Here is a 17,247-nt window from a genome sequence, read left to right on the forward strand (position 1 = left end):
GAACCCTGTCCACTTATCTGTGGTAGACACAGGGTCATTTTCAAATTCTTTATTTTCATTTATTTGTCTGAAAGGCAGAGAGACAGAGAAACAGAGGGAGGGATGTCCCATCTGCTGGTTCCCTCCCCAAATGCCTGCAGCAGTTGGGGCTGGGCCGGGCCAAAGTTGGAGCAGGGGAACTCCATCCCCATCTGCCACATGGATTGACGGTGGCTCAAGTTCCAGGGTGTGCATTAGCAGGAAGCGGAGTCTTAAACAGAGTAGAGAGGTTTCTGATAGGCATATGATATGGGTTCAGATGTTCCAGGCACCAGCTTACCCCGTGCCAAACGCTGGCCCCCAAATTTTCTCTTCCTGCACACAGCATCATCTCCTGGAGCCTGGGTTACACACATGGCTACCCTTTGCTGTTCTCTGGCTGCTTGTGCCTTCGTTGGCCCCGGTCTCTAAATGCTTCTTCCTCACCTTGGAAATCACCTAACTCTGGAACACCCCGCCAAAGGCCTGAACTCACACATGGATTCCTCAGACAGTAAAAAGCCTGGCCACCATTGACTGTTCCTGGAGGTTCTACGGCCGCCATTTTGTGTGCTTTGTGGAGAGGGGCGCCATTTTGTCACCCAAGGGCTCTGTGAATTTTCCAGTCATCTCTGAACAGAGGTCTCCGTCCACCAGGAGTGCACACTGCATTAGCAGTCCTACGTCTCCCTCTCTTGATAGCTCCATGTTCGCCTTGCTGGGTGCTGAACAATGGCTGTCCCAGTAACCAGGTGAGCTCTTAGCAAAGCAAGGAGCTGTCCAAGATGGGGCTCACGTAGGTGGGCTCTGTCCCGACCTTCATGTTCCTGCAAGGGACGGCACCCATGGAAGATGTACCTGGTGTGTGCAATGTGTTTTATCACCAAATATGGACATGAGTAGATTAGTACCAGTTCTTGGAAGGCACATCTCTTCTGTATTTTTTTTTTTCAGTTGAAAAGAAAAATTTTGTCTGATTCAAACACTCTTGAGGAAAAAGATAAAGTTATTGAAAACAGGAAAATTTTTCTATGGGTTTTGTAGAAATTAATTTAGAGTCTCAAGGTTATGAAAATAACCTTTCAAGTAACTCTTCCCACAGTCGGGGAGTGAAAACAACAAATGGCTTTTTCTTCTCTCAGTGATGTGTTATCCTGAAGTCTTTACTATTATTCCCCGTTTCTTATCAGGAGCCTAATGTACGATTTCCCCCCAAGCTGAACATTATTTGTTATTTTTTTTCAATGATGTTCATCTACATTTCCATGGAGTTATGGAATTCTCAAAGCAAAATGAAATGTGAAATTTCCAAAATGGGAAATGATAAGGATTTGCTTGCAAACGTACTGGATACCACACTGTGTTGAATTTTACCTTCTGACCTTGTCGTTTGCTAAAAGAAGGCACATTCCATGGATCATTCATGTACCAAGGAAGCTGGGATCACATTGTCTCATAGAAAATGCTGTTAGGTGCAAGAGAAAACCCAGGGCTGTGCTGGCCATCTGCAGTTCCCTCTGTTGCCAGCTAAATGAGAATCTGCAACTGCTCTTACAGTGAGAGAACTAATTTTCTGTGCCATTGGGCCCTTTCTCCAAGCTATGCTTGCTGGTAGCTGGCTTTTGAGGGCATTCCTGGTTTATGTGAGGGATACCACTTACAGAGGTGGGCCAGATGATGCTGTCTTTGGCTATATTAATGGAAAACCTACGTGGTAGGAGGCATGGTCCCTCCAGGTAGTCTATCGGGATTCAGTGATGATAATGACCTCAGAACTAGATTTTTAAGGCCTGAGTGTCACCCAGTCGCTTCTCCAGTCTCTGGAATCTTTCTTCCCTTCCGCACACAGGACCTGTGTTTCTGAGTTTCACAGTCAATGCTGCAGGCTACATATCCTCCTGAATACCTTAATTAAGGAGTTGCTACCAGGCTTATCCCCTGGGGCAGTCTGTTGTTGGACCTGAAATTCTGACATTAGTGTTCCTAATGTTGGATTAAGGAAGAAATTGTACCCTATGAAAATGCAGATACGGCTGAGGAGCTAAAACATTATCAGTATTATGAGTAGAATATTATTTGTGTTATCTCATAATAGTCTTGTAACTAACCACTATATGTATTAGCTCATCTGCAACAACCCATCAAGGTCAGTGTTTTTTAAATAAATAAATTAGGATGCAGAGTTTACGTTTCTTATATTTACTTACATATCTAGTAGGTAGTGGGCCTAGGATTCAAATCCAGATATCTGTCTTCTTAAAAAAAAAAAAAAACTGGGGCACTCAGGCCGCACATTTGGCCTACCAGTTAACACACCATAACCCCTATCAAGTGCCTGGATTCAAGTCGCAGCTTCTCTCCCAGTTTCAGCTCCCTGCTCATGTGCACCCTAGGCGGCAGCAAGTGGTGGCTCAGACACTTGGGTCCCTGCTACCCATGTGAGAGACCCAGATTGAGGTCCCAGCTCCCGGCTTTGGCCTGGCCCAGCCGTAGAACTGTAGGCATCTGGGGAGTCAGTCAGCGGAGGGGAGGTCAATGTCTAGCTCTGTCTCTGTTTATCTGCCTTTCAAAGAGATAAGTGTTTTTCACATGCTTGTGAACCTGATTCTGAGGGTTGTCTAATGGACCCTCTACAGTCTGTTTCTTTGTTGAAAGCTGCTTTGGTAAAAGAATGAAAAGGAAAAGGAGAGCAAGATCATTGGTTGGTTTAGGATTGAGGACATGCTAGGAGAATATGGAATGGCTGCTGCTAAGGAAACATTACCTGGTGTCGCTTTGGCTGGGATGACGTACCTTTGGTACTTTCTGAATTATTCTTCACTCAGTTTACATGAGGAAGGAATCCTGACCTTTTTCCCGAGATCTTTCATCTCAAACCCTAGGAAATGTAGCGACGTAAGCTGGTTGCATTTGGAAAGACTGAAGCGACCCACCTGGGTCTACGAGCAACAGCAGCCTTCGTGTTTACCAGGGCAGCGGGTGCTGCAGCCCCGAGGTGGGCAGCCGTTCACTGATGTTGCATCTGCAGGGGGGACAGAATGGGTTGAGACATGCGGGTATCTCACAAGAAGGTATCTGGAACAGCAGGCGTGCTCATGAGCCAGCTGTGCGACTTTTTCCCCATCAGGATCAGGATTCTTCCTTCAAAGCCCAAGAAACCTCAGCTCCAAATGGCAGTAGTAAAGGGGACTTATGGACTCATATAACAGGAAAGTCCTTGGGAAGGTCACTGGGAGGGAGCCCAATCCACAGTAGCATTTGATTGGGGCATAAACAAGGTCACCAGGTTTCTTCTTGCCCCCTGTCACTTGAGCTGTCGCCTCCATCCTGGTTCCTTTCCTGTGAAGGGGTCTCCTTGGAATTGGGATTTGGATCCAGCAGGAGGACCTACCTTGTTTTTCCCTGGAAAAGTCCCATGGAAACCTGCTGGGTCACATGCACACCCCTTAACAAATGACAGTGGCCGAGTAGGGGATGTACTTTCTGACTGGGTAAGGCCTGCATCAGGTGCAGTATCTCTGGCATCAGCCCCACCCAAACCTTGGAGACAAAAATGGGAAGAGAGAAACAGCTCCCAATGGCTGTCATCAGGAGAGGCCTGAATGGACGCTGGGGGGTCAAAAAGGCAGTGCATGTCCCCCACTGTGTCTCAGCTTTGTGACTGTGCACACACTATGCATGAGTGTTCCAGTCCCTTCTTTGGTCTGTGCAGCTAGGCTTGTATCAGTCACGTTGGTGAGGCCTGGGAGAAGAAGGCCCAGGACTGATTTTGATCATGGCTCACCCCAAGTTATGTCGTGCTGCAGGGCTACTGTCATGGTTGGTATCTGACTGGCTCATTGTACTTCTATTTGGGTGTAACTTTGCTTCTCAGAGAGTGACTTCACCAACCAGCCACATTAACTGCCCCAAGCAGTTGGGCCATCCTCTGCTATTCTTCCAGGTGCATTAGCAGGGAGCTGGATCAGCAGTAGACAGCCGGGACATGAACTGGGCCCATATGGGATGCCAGCATTGCAGGCAATGGGTTAACCCACTGCCCCACAATGCTACCCACCCCCACCCCATCGTTGTTTTGAGGAACTGGAAAATTCTTGGTATGGTGAAGCAAGGTACAGGAGGACGGGGGAACACTGACAAATGGGAGGGAGCCAGAGCTTGAGCCTGCAGCCACCCAGCGGTGGTCCTTGGTTCCAAGATGACAAAGAAAAGAAGGAGCAACGGCCGTGCGAAAAAGGGCCGCGGCCACATGCAGCCTATTCGCTGCACTAACTGCGCTCGCTGCGTGCCCAAGGACAAGGCCATTAAGAAGTTCGTAATCCGCAACATAGTGGAGGCCGCGGCCGTCAGGGACATATCCGAAGCGAGCGTTTTCGATGCCCGTGTGCTTCCCAAGCTGTGTGTGAAGCTGCATTATTGTGTGAGTTGCGCCATTCACAGCAAGGTGGTCAGGAATAGATCTCGTGAAGCCCGCAAGAACCGGACGCCACCTCCGCGATTTAGACCAGCGGGTGGTGGAAAGGGGAAGTCAGCGTCGAATTCTCTTCACTCTGCTCTTGAGGTCTGGGGATCCCATGACTACCTACGAGTCCTTTTTAGACGAGAGTTTCCAGGTAGGAAGTGCCCCAGTGAAGAAACAGCAGGCATCTCCTTGGCCGAGAACATTAACAAGAACGTCAGCATTACCTGGAAGCTTCTTAGAAATGGGGAAGCCTTGACCTGCTAAATTCAGGTGTTCCAGGGACCAGCAAACTTCCCTGTGAAGGGACAGGTGGCGAGTGTTGCAGGCTGTGAAGGCCATGTGATCGCCCGTGACTTTCTACGTCTACCTAGCGACTCCTTGAAGCTCAAAATGAACCCAGAGATAATATGTAAAGGAATGGGTATAGCGACGCATCAGTAAATCTTCATTCATAAAATCAGGCTGCAGGCCATTCCCTGGCCCAGCGGATCTGATGCCATAGCCAGAGTTGAACTCCCGTGGTTGTCACCTCTGCTCTGGGCTCTCACTTCCTGGTGGGCTGTGGGAAGTTGCGTGCTCATTGGGAAGCAGGTGCTTCCTTCTGCACAGTGTGTGGAGCATCCACTCGTGAGGAGGCTTGTAGGCGTGCATAAGTGACAGAGGGACCCAGGACTTCCTGAGTGCTCATGTGGCAGGTGCTGCCCGGAAGCCACGTGCTCCTCCCAGCATGCAGAACAGTGTGCTTGGGCACAGCGAGGCAACGCTGTTTGGTAAAGACCAGCTGGGAAACCAGACCGAGGCTCCGTCGTGGAGAGGAACTTCCTCACCTTGTCGGGTGCCACGGCGAGGGACACAGCTGCAGGGGTGCTAGCAGTGCTGCCCCGCCCCCCACTTCTCTGGGCCTGCTCTCCTCTGCCTGCTCCATAGGAGATGTCAGGCAGTGGCGAGGCCTCCTCAAAGAGCAGCCAGATGCTGGGTCCCTCCGTGGCGACACTATCTTCCCATCGCAGCGAATGACAGCACAGCCGCCCCTCCCGGCCGCTCACGTCTCTGTGCCTTCTTCCCTTGTTCTCTAGAGATGCCTCCTTGCTTAGGATGCTTCTTATTTTACATTTGAAAAAAACAGAGGCTCTGTGCAGAGCCACCCAGCTGGCCTCCCAGCTTCAGGCTCCATGCTCCCACTTGCTACCTGTCACGCCAGCCGCTGTCCCTGGTGCTAGGTGAGTGTGTGGCTTTCAAATCCACTTCTTGGTCAAGGAGATGCCTGCTGTTTCTTCACTGGACCACTTCCCACCTAGAAACTCTTGTCTAAAAATGACTCACAGGCAGTCATGGGGTCCCCAGCCCTCAAGAGCAGAGCAAAGGCCAGCACCGCGGCTCACTAGGCTAATCCTCCACCTGCCGCGCCAGCACACTGGGTTCTAGTCCCGGTCGGGGTACCGGATTTTGTCCCGGTTGCTCCTCTTCCTGTCCAGCTCTCTACTGTGGCCCAGAAGTGCAGTGGAGCATGGCTCAGGTCCTTGGGCCCTGCACCCGCGTGGGAGACCAGGAGGAAGCACCTGGCTCCTGGCTTCAGATCAGCACGGTGTGCCGGCTGCAGCAGCCATTGAGAGGTGAACCAACAGTAAAGGAAGACCTTTCTCTCTCTCTCTCTCTCTCTCTCTCTCTCACACTCTCACTGTCCACTCTGCCTGTCCAAAAAAAAAAAAAAAAAAGAGCAGAGCAAAGAGAATTCAATGCTGTCTTCCCCTTTCTACCACCCGCTGGGTGGCTGCAGGCTCATGCTCTGGCCCCCTCCCATTTGTCAGTGTTCCCCCGTCCTCCTGTACCTTACTTCACCATACCAAGAATTTTCCAGTTCCTCAAAACAACAATGGGGTGGGGGTGGGCAGCATTGTGGGGCAGTGGGTTAACCCATTGCCTGCAATGCTGGCATCCCATATGGGCCCAGTTCATGTCCCGGCTGTTCTACTGCTGATCCAGCTCCCTGCTAATGCACCTGGAAGAATAGCAGAGGATGGCCCAACTGCTTGGGCTCCTACTCCCCCTGGCTCCTGGCTTCAGCCTGGCCTAGGCCTGGCTATTGTAGCCATTTGTGGAGTGAACCAGCAGATGGAAGATACATGTGGGGGGGGGGGGTCTTTTTCTCTCTCTGTAACTCTGCCTTTCAAATAAATAAATGTTAATAACAATAAGTCTTACTGCCTCCCCTCCCCATAAGCAGAGCCAAGGAGGATGACCAGTGGGGGCCACTGTTGCTTTCTCAGGACTAGACCCTGGCTGCAGCAAGTGCTCAGGTTCAGACAAGCAGAGCACATGTTTGTTTGTATGGAAAACTGGAGAAAAGTCACCACAGCATGTTCTCACCTCACCTCCCCATAGAGGAAAGATCAAGGCATCTACTCTTGACCCCTGGGCCTCCATGCTGTGGGAGCTGGGCACAGATGGGTTCACCCCAAACCAGCCCACACTTACCACCTAGGAAGTCTCCTCTTGGGTTCTGCAAGCATATCCCAGTTGTACAGTGGTCCCCTACCCGGGCAATCCATTGTCCACACAGCAGCCAGAGTGCTCTTTGTAAAACATAAATCATATTACTGTCTCGTCCAAAACCTCCAAGGGCTCCAGTTGCACTTAAACTAAAAATCCATACCCTTTGTCCATTTTCTGTTGAGTTGTTTGTCTTTTTCTTGTCAATGGGTAAGAGCCTTTTGTGGATGAGCAGTATCAGTCATTCACGATGCAAACATTTGTCTCAAGTCTTGTTTTTCTTTCGACTTTGTTTATGGCTTTTTTGTCACATAAAAGTTTTACATTTTTATATAGTCAGATTTGCCCAGCTGTTCTTATATGACCACTGGTGTCCTGGCATGATGAAGATGGATGGATGCCTTTCTTAACACAATTGTAACTTAGTTCACCGGGATTTTTCTTCTAAGAGGTTTTTGTGGTTGATATTTTACATGTAAGTCTTTATTCCATCTGGAATTTATTTTTGCAATGGTTCAGAGGCAGGGTGTGTTTAATTTCCTCTAGACCTGGGTCAGAGAACATCAGGCCCACAGGCCATATAAGGCCCACAAAACCAATTGGTGCGACCTTGCCAAGGCAACCATAGGTAGGACTTGTAATTCAATAAATCTATGGCAGGCTGACTTTTAAATTGGCCCATGAATGATGCTGTAAATATCTAAGTAGCCCTTTGTATAAAAACAGTCCCCTGCCCCCTGAAAACCTAGATTAAAGGTTAGCAAACTATGGCCCACAGGCCAGATGCCTGTGTATATAAATAAAGTTTTATTGTCACACAGCCATGCCCATTGACTTCTGGATTCTCTGTAGCTGTTCTCATACTCTCACAGCAGAACTTTTTGGTAAAAGCAGATATCATAAAGGCCAGAAAGTCTACAATATCTACTCTCTGACTCTGCAGAAGGTGCTCACCAATCCCTAGTCTAGATGCCTGGTGTTGGTATCAGCCCTCTTAGTCAAACTGTCCACCCTGTGCCCTCAGAAATGAAATTCCATCTGTCATATATGCAATTCTAATGCGTCCTAGGATCTTTTCCTAGATTTCCCCACTGTCTCCCTGACCTCTGCTTCTCTTTGCCAGTGCCATTCAGATCTGCTTGCTGTGACTTTGTATTTGGCATGCCACATCCCCCATCACAACTCTTACTTTTTGTGATTTTCTTAGTTGTTCGTATGTACTTACCCCTCCATTGGAATTTATGCTCTTTTAACCCAGTTCCCAAAACATGAAAACCTCATTGGAATTATAGTTAGGGATATATAAAATTTATTTATGTATTTTAGGAAGAATGGATATATTTGCAATGCTAACTCTTTTTGGGGGGAGAAGGGAATATCTTTCTGTTTCTTTAGTTCTTATTTGGGGTCGTCAGTAATTCACTTAGGTCTGCAGTAGTCAGGGTCTGGTCAGAGACAGACACCACAGCAGTAATTGAAACAGGAAAAAATATATATGACATTAACTAGTAGTAAGTGGTTACTTAAAGGGTTAGAAGGAGGCTCTTAAGAGGGCTGAGGGGAAGTGCTGTGTATATAGAGAAGGAACAAAGAAAACAGAAGAGGAAACTCTGAGGCCAGGGTTGCAGTCAGACCTCAGTGGAGAGAAGACAACTTCCACAGGAATACACAGCTGGGGTCCAGTTCCTTTGTTGTGAAATTTGTACCTAAATGTTTCCATAGTTTGTTTTTAATCTCCATCATCGTTATTCCCATTCTCATGCCCAGGTACTTCTTGCCAAGACAAAGTGAAACTGTTGATTTTTGTGTATTTATCTATACTAACTTGTCTCATTTATTTGACTGGAGCATTCTTTGGATTGCCTGGGTTTTCCAGATATTTGAACATACCAGCACAAGAGAGATCATTGTAGGTATTTTTCTCAGTACCAGTGATCTCATTTTCTTGCCTCAGTACATTAACAGGTTCCTTAAAGTTAGCTTTAGCAATTGATATATTCTACAGAGTTTTTCAATATTTAACTTCCTCTGACCTTATTCTGTTTTGTCTCCTCGATGTGTCTAATTCTGAGAGATGTGTGTGAATATCTCCAATTCTTACTTTATTTTCAGCAGAAGCACCTTATATACTTTTGTTCTTTATATATTGAGCTGTAGGGTTGTGTATTGCATACAGGTTTATGGGCTTTGCATCTCCTACTGAGCTTTTCAGCTTTGTATAATGGCACACTCCATTCTGTTTTGTACATTCAACTTTAACTCCCACCTTTTCTGATGTCTGTATTGCTGTGTTTGCTTTCTTTTTTGCCTCTCTATCTACAGTCTCCTCTCTTCCTTCTCAGTTTCTCATTCAGAACCAGTTAATGTAACTATCACTCGAGTTTCACCGGAAGTTTCCGTGATTCCTGTGTATTTAGGCTCTAAACCTTGCCAGTTGTTTGCACTGAGTCCTGGTGACTCTGGCTGCTACCTCCTTCAGGAGTAGGCATTGAATATGCACTAGGCTAATCTGTACTAATACTGCTGTGGTGTGGAGTTGCAGTTCTCTGGAGCAGGAAAAGAGCTTTAGCAACAGCCCCCACAGAAGACCCCAGCCTTTGTCCCCTGTCGTCCTGACGTACCTGGCCCAGCCTCTTGCTTCATACAAAGACAGAGGTGACTAGCCAGATAGGCTCCCTTTCTGCCTATATGAACACTAACTTCCTTGTATGAGTTTGGTGTTGTGGAGGCATTTTGTATATTCTACACATATTATCTAACTAAAATCCCGTGGTGGTCCTGGGGAATAAATTGCTATTTCTAGTGTCAGGTAGGGTTAAGTGACCTTCTGGTGAAAACCTGGCTTGGAAACAGCAAAGATGAACTTGGACTTTATTCTGCATTTGTCTTTGCCTTCTACAGGGCCCACCAGCCCATTGTGCCCCCCAGCCAGAGCTCAGATTGGGGGTGTGGGGAGATAGAGTCAGAAAGCCAAATCCTTCCATAGTGACCCAGCCATGTCTTATCTCACCCACTTGACCGGGCTTCATTATAACCTCTCCTTATACTTAACACCTTTACTTCTCTAAGATGTTGTCATTAAACATTGGAAAATTCCATCAGAATCGTAATAAAATTTGGGGTTAGGCAAATATGAGAATGGCTCCTGGCTTCTGATCAGCCGCTTCTAGCTGTTGTAGCCATCCAGGAAGTGAACCAGGGGATGAAAGACCTCTCTCTCTGTCTCTCTTCCTCCCTCTCTCCCTCCCTCTCTGTAACTCTGCCTTTCAAATAAATAAATAAATCTTTTTAAAAAAGGAAGCACCAGAAAGTATTGGAGCAGTGACAGCTGGTACACAATGAGACAGAGGTATTCATTCCCCATAGATATTCCTGATGGTTGAAGTGATGTGAGAAAGAACAGTCAGTATCTAGTACAAGGACGATAACAAGTATTTGACAAAAGAAAAACTTTAAAGGGCCAATTGTTTGAAAAAGAAATAATAATTATCTTTATATGTTTTCAGTGCAAATTTTGAAAACTATAAGCTACTCTACATCACTCTCTAAATGCAAAAGGATTTGAAAGTAACGATACTCGTAGTGTTGTCCTAGGAAGATTTTGACTGTTTTGAATGCTGCTAATGGAAAGTAAAGACTCTTCAGGAAAGAACTTAGAAATGTGGACCACGATTTTCCCTTTTTAAAAACTATTGCCTTTTTTAATCTATTTTCTTTATCTGAAGAATTAATCCTAAGAATGTAATAAGAATGTGTGGAATAGTTTAGATACAGAAGTCTCTATTGCAGCACTGTGTATAAAGTGAAAATTAGAAGCACTTTGCATGCTAAGCAATAAGGGATTGATTAAATAAATTATGGTTGAATGATGGTGATATGTGTAGCTATTCACATGTTGTTTGTGGATAGCAGTTGAGATGGAAGAGGCTCATGTGGCCGTGGTACTCTTGCTTTCCCGTCAGTCTCCGGGACCACGTCTATCCTAAAGCAGCCATGGATATCTGCAAGGGTCTCCTCAGGGCTGTCAGTTCAGTTCTGCACGTCTCATCTATCTCTGAGCTGATGCCACACCCTCAAAATTACTGCAGGTTTGTAATATGTCTTGATACCTGTTAAGTCCAATTCCCTGATCTGGTCACTATATAAAAGACAGAGTTAAAGCAGCCAGACCACTTGGGGCACTGCTCCAATTGTCAAAAGTAGTGGTGGCATTGGAAATACTTCTGGAAATAGTGGGGCTTACTCTCCTGTTCTACAAATCTCAAGGTCAGAGAGTGGACAGTGAGAGAGAGAGAGAGACAGAGAGAAAGGTCTTCCTTTCTCTCTTGGTTTACTCTCCAATGGCCGCTGTGGCTGACGTGCTTTGGCCGGCACACTGCGCTGATCCAAAGCCAGGAGCCAGGTGCTTCCTCCTGGTCTCCCATACGGATGCAGAGCCCAAGCACTTGGGCCATCCTCCACTGCCTTCCCGGGCCACAGCAGAGAGCTGGACTGGAAGAGGAGCAACCGGGACAGAATCCGGCGCCCCTACTGGGACTAGAAGCTGGTGTGCCGGTGCCGCAAGTGGAGGATTAGCCTATTGAGCTATGGCACTGGCCTAAAGTTTCTTTAATCATGCAAAATAGCCACCATGTAGAGGATCACAATGTTGAGTTGAAGATTCTACAACCCCTGGGCTGTCCATTCTGCCTTTGGTTGACACATCTAGACAAGAGGAGGTTCCTCTTTCTCCCAACCATCCATTCCGTTGGCCTCTCAAACCATGTTTCCTGGAAAGTGTGAAACATCTGTCTGATTGCTGTAGTTGTTAACACTCAGAACAAAGACTGCAACATTGACCCCAGCCATCAGAGAAAGAAGCACAGCCTTCCTTCTCACACAGCAAACATTAAGGGGTCCTGAGTGGTTGTGCTGCTTTGGAAGAACTGATAATGACTTTGAGAGCTTTCCTTCCTTCCATGAAGATGAAATGAATTAAAGTTTAGCAGGTAGGTGGTGAAAGCCTTGCTGATATGGCTGAAACATTCGCTGGATGAGGTGACTGAAGGTCATAGGGAGAAAATAGCCCAAGACCTCATATAATTTTTTTCCAGAATTTTCTACAGTGATAAAGAATTATAGTCAATGATGACCTTTGTAAATCTGAATGGCTATAGGATTTAAAATGGTGCCTTCAGTAACTATGATGTAGCAAAAGCATAGATAACTCATTGGCTTTACAGCAAAAAGTTATGTCAAGGGTAACATAAATAAGCAGCTGTCTATGTTTCTGAACAATCAGCCCCACAGAGAACAAGCCATAACCTTCTCAAATTTACAGAGTGAAGCAGGACGAAGAAGATAATGATGGTGGTCAGGGCTTAGAATTCTTCACATTTTCTTTGTTTTCTGCACTTGACCTTGTAAGTGGGAAAATGTTTGTGTAAGTATAAAACAAAAGTAAAATCTGAAAAGCCATCCTTGAAGAATCAAAATCAAGATGAAATCAGTGGACCTACCGGTATATCCAATGGATAGCATGACCGAAGAGATTCATCTCAATCATTTACAGCATAGTGGTTTGATATACAAAATTAAGGACCAGAAAAACTGCCAAAAACAATCCCTACAGTGTTCAGTAATGATGTTACTAATGGTTATATTTTTCTACTTTGGGACTATTGAGTATCCAGTGTGGGATGAAGCAAACAACTATTTAGATTAGTGTCAATGAGAATTGAGAGAATTTTTGGCATAGGCAGAAATAGATTCAGTTGCAAGATCAAGATATGTGACGTTAAATAAAACTTGAAGTTATGAATTTTAATAGGAAGTGTCAGCATGAATGTATATTTTATCTTAAATCTATATGCCTAAATATTTTATGTAATTTTATATAGTTTGTGGTATGTATGTGCATGCGTGTGTGTGTGTGTGTGTGTGTGGTGTGCGTGCTCACTGCTAGGTTCACTGAAAAGGCCTGGAAGCAATGGCTAACCCATTAGCAGTGGCAAGCCCTAGAACACAGAGTCTGGACTCAAAATACTACTTCTCACCAAAAAGACCCAGCATTTCTTAGTGAAATGCCTAATTTCAGGTCTGGGACAGGAAAGACACAAGGTGAGCTTGGAACATTTTGTTATACCAGGAAACAAACAATGCGTGAGCCAGCTTCAAAAACTTCCACTGTCCGGAGAAGCCATCATCTGATGACTGATGACAACAACCATGGTGAATTTCAGTGGCTTGAAAGACCACAGATATGTTTAAACCCATGAATTCATAATGACTGGAAGAAACCTAAAACTCAAGGAAACTCAGCGTGGGAAATTTCTTTCTGTGAAGGTATTCCTGCTTTTCTGAGAGAAGGAGGAAGCCAGGGAGAAGCCTAGGATGATGGCGCTAAATGGTGCCACTTTGTAGTCCTTAAATAATCATGGATCTAAGCAAAGTTCATGAATACTCACATCTGGAACAGATCCAACAGGGCATTCAGCCTCCTGATAGAGACAACATGAGGCCACCAGGGGCACAGGCTGGGCGGAGAAGTGGATCTGATCAAAGTCTGGATCCAGCCACCGATTTACTGGAGATAGAGGGGCAACTGAACATGTTCAAGCCACCTTAAATAAGAAAGCAATCAGGAGCCGGCACCGTGGCTCACTTGGTTAATCCTCCGCCTTGCGGCACCGGCATCCCCTATGGGCACCAGGTTCTAGTCCCGGTTGCTCCTCTTCCAGTCCAGCTCTCTGCTGTGGCCGGGGAGTGCCCTGGAGGATGGCCCAAGTGCTTGGGCCCTGCACCCTATGGGAGACCAGGAGGAAGCACCTGGCTCCTGGCTTTGAATCGGCGCAGCGCCGGCTGTAGAGGCCATTTGGGGGGTGAACCAATGGAAGGAAGACCTTTCTCTCTGTCTCTCTCTCTCTCACTATCTAAATCTGTCAAATAAAAAAAATAATTTAAAAAAAGACAGCAATCAGCAGAATCCAGACTGTGAAGCTGTAATTTCTTCAGCAATACAGACCTTCCAAGGACAAAAGGGAGCCCCACTGATTACTCATGAGACTTAAAAGGCTTATCAACCTGGCCATGTATGGCCCTAAGTGTATCCTAGCTTAAACTCTTAAAAAATAAAATTTATAGGACAATCTGGGAAATACAAACAATGCTGGATATTTGATGAGGACGTCTTTTTAGGTGTGATAAAAGTATTGTGGGTATGTTTCTTATGTGTCATTTGGCTTTAAAGATACTTGTTGAAATAGTTATAGATGAAATGAGTGTCTGAGATTGATTGGGGAGAGAAGGAGAAAGAGTTGAACCAAGGCTGGTTATGAACTGATCGCTGTTGAAGCTAACTGAGTTTTATGAGAGGTCGTTATTTTCCATAGCAAATGTTTTTTAAAATTTATATAATTTCATGTAGGATCTGCATTGTGTGGATGGATAGATAAATAGATGTAGAGGTATCCCTTGGTATATGCCAGGGATTGGTACCGGTACACTCACCACCTGGATACCAAATGCCAGTCGCTTACGTGAAGTGGCATAGTGTTTCCAAGGAACTTACACACACCCTCTCATGTTCTTTACGTAATCTCTAGATGAGTTACAATGCATTGTCCACCTTTCATTTATGTAGATTCAGCATAGTACTCAGTGTGTGACAAAGCCAGGTCTTGCTGTTTGAAACATGCAGTAATTTTTAAATATTTTTAATATCTTAATCTGTGCATGGTTGAATGGTGTGTGTCTCTGTGTGTGTGTATGAAAAGTCCGAACATGTATTCTTTATTTAAAAATATGTTTAATTGGAAAGGCAGATTGAGGTCTTCCATCTAATGGTTCACTCCCCAGATGCCTGCAATGGCTAGGATGGGGCCAGGCCAAAGTCAGGGGCTGGTAACTCAGTCCAGGTCTCCCACATGCATGGCAGGGACCCACGTACATGAGCCATCAGCTGCTGGCTCCCTGGGGCACACACTCACAGGAAGCTAGAATCGGAAGCTGCTCCAGGATTCCAACCCAGGCTCTCTGCCATGGGACATGGACATCTTTACACTGCACCAAACACCTACCCCCAAACACGTTATTTAAGAAATAACTTACCTGCCTCTCTGCTCCACATTGGCCCTGTTGCTGCCTCCCTTGTCTTCTCTGCCGACTGTTTTCCTTGCTTCTGCTGGCAGAATTGATTCTGACGGATCAGCAGCCGGGCCGGAGGGTCTGGCTCATGAGCCGTATCCCAGTCCATCCCCTGCAGGCTGCACTTTCTGTTCTCACCATAGGAGGACTTGCACTGTATGGCTTTGAATTTGCAGATTCTGTCAATCCCGGCTGCACTAACAGAGAGTTTATTTTTACAGCGCGACTTCTTTCAATAGCTTTGTCAGAAGACTGAGTCCAAAGTTTACACAACCATTGAATAGTCTGAAGGGTTAACTCAAAATTTTCAGCCACGCTTTATTGTATTATATAGGGAAATCATGTATGGTAGTGATGACAGAGAAGGGAGTTTGTGAAGATCTCTTTGTAAATTCCTGAACCAAAGAAGAATTCAGAGGCATGGCCCGAGGCAGAGAGGAGAATTTTCTCTTGTGCTGCCTCGCCGTGTCCTTTGAACTCACATGAGGATCTGGCCCGCCCAGGCCCCACCCTCATGGTGTCCTTTTGCCACCAGCACTCCAGCAGGACTGGCAGGGGATGGAAGCTGTGGCTGGCAGTTGCATGGAGGGAACAAGCCCTGTGTTCTATTCACACCGTGGTCCTCTAAGACTCTTGGAGTTACCCCTGCAAAAGTCCTTCTTGGACAGAGTGGTATTAAGAGTCTGGTCCAATTTGTCCAGCCTGGGCCAGTCTTCTTTCCTCCTGGGTCGTTAGTGATAGAACAGACTTGAGCTGTGCCCACCAAGTTCATTTTAGCAAACATTCCTGACCCCAGAGCTGTGTTTTGTGAAAGACAGCACAGCTCAGGCAAGGGGCTGTGAGACGAGGCGCCACTCCACCAGGTGAAGGGCAGGAGCTGAGGCCGTGCTGTGACGGTTGCTCTCTTAACAAATGAAATGAATCTGGGGACCTTGCAAACCTCCCAGCCCCGAGTGTCTCTGATTCTTCACTCTGGAAAAGTTTGAAGCCTCAGTACCAGCAGCTGCTGCCCAGCTGTCTCTGGATGCTAGGCTCATTACACTCTGTGAAAGCAATTTGACAGGATCGGGACGTGTTTTGTCATTAGGGTGGGAGCGCCACCGGTAGTGACTCTGGCCGGGAAGAGGTGTGTGCAGAGGTGTTTGTGTGCAAGGGTGGGTGTTTCAGTGGCAGGTGTCGCTAGGCGTGTGTGTGTGACAGATGGGTGTGAGGTTTTTGAGGCTTTCATTACTATTTTTGTTTTGTGTTGTTTCTTCTGGGGCGATGCCCCCAAGAGCCAGCAGTGTGGCTTCCCTGGCCAATGCTGTGCTTCTCTGCCACATCCCTGGGGTCAGGCAAAATTCTCTTCCTCCTCCAAGCCATTTTGGCCTGATTGTTCTGGCCAGCCAAAGAGCATCGTCTCCAAATTTTACATTTCCCTCCCCTGTTATCTAGAGGAGCAAGTCATCATTCTACTGAAAATAAATTATAATAACTTTATTACATGCGTCAAGGAATAAAACCTTTGAATGACTTCTACTAAAATCCAGTTTAAATAAAATCCCGTTAATTATTTACCCATTAATCTCTGATTTGGGCTTAGCCGAATTCAAATGCATTTTCTGGCAAGTGCTATGCGATACACAACTCGTGCAATTAGTGGTAAACGGGTTATTCTTATCATTTCTAATGTGTAATAAGCAGAAGCCAGCCATTTCTGTGTCATGTGTTCTTTTTAAACCTTTTATCACCCTTAAAAAAAATCTTGTTTAATAGATCACAGACATGATCTTTTAAACTGTTTTCAGTAGTTATGCAAAATCTTCACAAAAGTACTGGTGGGCAGGCTCCAGGGACTTCTCCACTTTAATCAGCCCTGAGAGTAGGCAGGATTTAGAAGTCATTTCTCAACTCAGGATCACCTGCAGAAAATGAAAAAGTCCCAGGGAAGACTGCTGAGTATAAAATGCCATTGTGTACATAGACTTTTATGGACTCTGAAAAGCCCTTTGACTTCTTGGAAATAGAAGCGATGTTGGAAGTGGAACGAGTAGAAAAATCCGTGTGACAGGTGCATGTGAACACAGCACTGATGTTGAGGCTTGAAACAGAGTGAAGAGGTCTGGGAAGGGGGCTCGCAGCCACTGAAAATCTTAACTGCTCGCCCAGAGGGG

At 46.1% G+C, this 17,247-nt stretch overlaps 1 long non-coding RNA gene and 1 pseudogene across 1 annotated transcript in view; both read left to right on the top strand.

Moving 5' to 3' along the window:
• The window catches only part of LOC138846800 (uncharacterized), a 773,267-nt gene that overhangs the window by 612,341 nt on the left and 143,679 nt on the right, over positions 1-17,247 (top strand). The window lies entirely within an intron of this gene.
• Positions 4,204-4,744, top strand: LOC149121001 (small ribosomal subunit protein eS26 pseudogene; annotated as a pseudogene).

This window comes from Oryctolagus cuniculus, chromosome 18 (genome assembly GCF_051225735.1).
Source record: "Oryctolagus cuniculus isolate XC-2025 breed Fujian yellow rabbit chromosome 18, ASM5122573v1, whole genome shotgun sequence".
Lineage (NCBI taxonomy): Eukaryota > Metazoa > Chordata > Mammalia > Lagomorpha > Leporidae > Oryctolagus > Oryctolagus cuniculus.